The 4,495-nt window shown below is 38.5% G+C and overlaps 1 long non-coding RNA gene across 1 annotated transcript; it reads right to left on the reverse strand.

Moving 5' to 3' along the window:
* Positions 1-358: 358 nt before the first annotated feature.
* On the reverse strand, positions 359-2,193 carry LOC140593502 (uncharacterized). Its single transcript, XR_011993901.1, has 2 exons — positions 1,454-2,193; positions 359-1,129 (listed from the first exon to the last, which is right to left on the reverse strand). It is a non-coding gene; the product is annotated as an uncharacterized lncRNA (long non-coding RNA).
* Between the last annotated feature and the right edge of the window lie 2,302 nt (positions 2,194-4,495).

Consider the following 4,495-nt stretch of genomic DNA (forward strand, 5'->3'; position numbering starts at 1 on the left):
AGACGAGGGCAGTCAGGTGATCATCGGCATGCACATTCTGGGAACAGAGGAACATTGGAAACGCTGGACAGCACAGAGCTCATAAAAAGATAATGGCTTGACAGGGACAGAATAAAATTTACTGCTCTATTAAGAGTCACTTTCATGGCAAAGACTTGAACTCAGAGGCATGATGCAACACTGCTAACCACTGTGACACCATGTCGCCCCTTTAATTATCACTGCATTCAAAATATTTTTGCTCAATGACTGGGTGTCCATGAATTTTGACAACCCTGTTGTAATTAGCAGAGGGGCAATTACAGGAACAGGCAGTCAAGCTTAAACACAATGTGTCACAATATGATTGAGCAGGGACTGTGAGCAGGGAGGATTTATTCAGAATATTTGTAATAACACTGTACATATCAACACTGCATACAACACTGCAAAGGTAAGTCATATAATCATCATATGATACACAAATACTTACATAGGAAAGTTTCTGGATTTACTCAGAATACTGGTAATAACACTGTACATTTGAACAATGCAAACAACACTGCAAAGGTGAGTCAGATAATCATCATATGTAAATATTTGCATAGAAATGGTTTTAGAAGATTGTCCTTAAAATAAGTAAACAATGTCTCTTGAAATGAACTATATAAGCTTGTGTGCAAAACAGATATTCTGAGGTGAAAGGTAACATGTAACAACAGCATTATATAGAGTTCAGTTCAGAATAAATAGGATGACATGAAGGACCCTGTATTGATCTTCACAGTTGACTTTATCCTGAGGTGACTGACTATAGATACTCCCAGGGTGCTGCTCTGTAGATGAAGGTTAGCTTATATACATGTGTAGCTTGTCCTAAAAAAGCTTATCTGCTGCCCAGTAAAGTCGCTCAAGTCCTTAGATAAAATGAATTGTAACAGATCCTCCATTATCTGGTGACCACTAACCCAGGAATTTGGTGATTGAACAAGATCTGGAAAACTTGAGACTGTAGGCAAAAAATATAGAATTACACTCTTTAGATCCTTCAGACTTCTGTGTTCTTCTCTCCCAGTTAAACCTCCTCTGCGCTTGGTTCATTGTGATCAGCAGGTGATGATGCCTCCATCTCCTGATTGTCATGTGATCCCTGCAAACATGTGTCAGGTGATTGATTTTATATTATTTTTTCATCAAAGAAGTAATGTAGCCACCATGTAATTGTGTTTACTATATCTACCAGGTAAAAGGACTTGTTTTAATGTGACAAAATATTTTTAAATGTTACCCAAAAATTATAGCATGAATGAAATACTCCAACTCTCATGCATACAGACTTTCATTGAGAAGTTAACTTCCTCATTCTTTTACACAAATGCCCTGTAAAAACTGACAGGTAACTGTGTCCTTGGATCCAAAGTGGAGTAAATGACAGGAACCCTGAGAATCACAGAGTTCTTGTTCCTCTGTTTACCTCCTCTGTGTTTGGTCCATTGGGATCAGTGGGGGACAATGCTTCAGTCTCCTCATTGTCACGTGATCCATACAGAAGTGACAGTATTAATTTAAATACTCCATATTACTGGGTTTCACCAAACACAGCGCAGTGACCATGATGTGATATTTACCTTTCAGTTTACATTATTTTAGTTTCCATGTAATCAAACAGTAATGAAATGTTGGAATTACCAGCAACCTACAACCTTACAACTACAGCACTTAATTAAAAATCCAAACTTTTTAAATATTCACAGTGGTTAAGTAGGGAGACTGTTGATAGGAAGCCAGCCAGTGTTATTTACTTTTCATCTTACAGTAAACACTGGAGGTTACCATGAGAGGGTTTAGATACTTTATCTTTAAAAAAAAACCAGGATGCAATATGTAGTCCGATGGCATAGAAATCAAACAGTACAAACAGTTGACGTATATACATCATATATAAATTACCTTTCCCTATTCAAAACAGTTCCATATCCGTACCTAAGCCCAGCCCGAAACTGATTCAATTGTAATATAGTTGATCTAAATCAAAATATATCAACAAGCCAAAGATTATGACCACCCCACATGAAGCAAATAACATGTGCTTTTTATGATCTCATAAAAGCAGCACATGACAATGTCAGGGATATATGAGATGGTAAGCTAACATTCAGTATTCATACTTGACATTTTGAATCCATAAGAAATGGGCAGGGGTAAAGGGGTAGAGTGACTCTGATATGGGCCAAATCATTATGGCTGGATGACTGGGTCAGAGCATCTCCAAACCACAGGGCTTGTGTGGTGCTCACAGTCAGCCGTGGTGAGTAACCTACCGACAGCACATGGCACAGTGGGCGCAGGACAACCAAAGATGCTCAATTGGGTTGAGATCTGGTGACTGTGGGGGCCATTTTAGTATTACAATACTATAATCTAACATCGGATGTAGTGGTGTAGATACAATGAAAATGTAATTATTCTTGGGTTATGTTACATCTTTCACAAAATTGCAGCCTGATGATTTACCATTTAACTTAAGATAACATTTTAGCACAACCTTGAAATTACATTTTTAGAATTTCACTGTTAAGTGAAAAGGTGCATAGATTTGCCCGTTTTATTGTGTATGCCGTATGTTAAGGGACATGTCATAGATACAGAACATAGGAACATGCTTACCTGCACAGACCATACAGAGCAGTGTAAGGGCACATGCTTATTTCATGATGATGACAACAACAATAAATAATAAGGCTTCAACTGTTGACCTTCGGTTCACAGGTACAGAGGCTTAGCCCACTGAGCACGTACCACCCCCACCTGAATGGTCATGTTTGAAAATGAGAAAAAAAATGGACCAGTGTGGTGATGTCATACAATAAACACTGTGATTGGTTAAAGAAGTAAAATACAAGTCCCTTCCATGTTGACCCAGGGACATGTCAAATTCGGGAAAATCAGGATCTCCTGATTCTGCCAAACATTGTGGAAATGAGCTTCCCATGGTCCAGCAGCTTCACATTGAGATTGCAGAGAAAAGAGGTTGGTGCCCATATTTATAAAGCATCTCAGAGTAGGAAAGCAGGCCCAAAATTCCCAGAGTGATGCAATATTGGACCAACTGTTAGGAATATGCAAGGAAAGTACTCTCAAGTCGAGCAGGATTTAGGGGAGCTCCGGAGCTGTCCTAACCCGCTAGGAGATGCTAGACGACGGCTGTCAGGTGATCATCGGCATGCACATTCTGGGAACAGAGGAACATTGGAAACGCTGGACAGCACAGAGCTCATAAAAGGATCTATCAAGAGTCACTTTCATGGCAAAGACTTGAACTCAGAGGCATGATGCAACACTGCTAACCACTGTGACACCATGTGTATCACTGCATTCAAAATATTTTTGCTCAATGACTGGGTGTCCATGAATTTTGACAACCCTGTTGTAATTAGCAGAGGGGCAATTACAGGAACAGGCAGTCAAGCTTAAACACAATGTGTCACAATATGACTGAGCAGGGACTGTGAGCAGGGAGGATTTATTCAGAATATTTGTAATAACACTGTACATTTCAACACTGCATACAACACTGCAAAGGTAAGTCATATAATCATCATATGATACACAAATACTTACATAGGAAGGTTTCTGGATTTACTCAGAATACTGGTAATAACACTGTACATTTGAACAATGCAAACAACACTGCAAAGGTGAGTCAGATAATCATCATATGTAAATATTTGCATAGAAATGGTTTTAGAAGATTGTCCTTAAAATAAGTAAACAATGTCTCTTGAAATGAACTATATAAGGTTGTGTGCTAAACAGATATTCTGAGGTGAAAGGTAACATGTAACAACAGCATAATATAGAGTTCAGTTCAGAATAAATAGTATGACATGAAGGACTCTGTATTGATCTTCACAGTTGACTTTATCCTGAGGAGACTGACTATAGATACTCCCAGGGTGCTGCTCTGTAGATGAGGGTTAGCTTATATGCATGTGTAGCTTGTCCTAGAAAAGCTTATCTGCTGCCCAGTAAAGTCGCTCAAGTCCTTAGATAAAATGAATTGTAACAGATCCTCCGTTATCTGGTGACCACTAACCCAGGAATTTGGTGATTGAACAAGATCTGGAAAACTTGAGACTGTAGGCAAAAAATATAGAATTACACTCTTTAGATCCTTCAGACGTCTGTGTTCTTCTCTCCCAGTAATACCTCCTCAGCGTTTGGTTCATTGTGATCAGCAGGTGATGATGCCTACATCTCTTGATTCTCACATGATCCCTGCAAAAGTGTGTCAGGTGATTGATTTTATATTCTTTATTTCATCAAAGAAGTAATGTAGCCACCATGTAATTGTGTTTACTATATCTACCAGGTAAAAGGACTTGTTTTAATGTGACAAAATATTTTTAAATGTTACCCAAAAATTATAGCATGAATGAAATACTCCAACTCTCATGCATACAGACTTTCATTGAGAAGCTAACTTCCTCATTCTTTTACACAAATGCACTGTAAA

Source organism: Paramormyrops kingsleyae, chromosome 12 (genome assembly GCF_048594095.1).
Source record: "Paramormyrops kingsleyae isolate MSU_618 chromosome 12, PKINGS_0.4, whole genome shotgun sequence".
Lineage (NCBI taxonomy): Eukaryota > Metazoa > Chordata > Actinopteri > Osteoglossiformes > Mormyridae > Paramormyrops > Paramormyrops kingsleyae.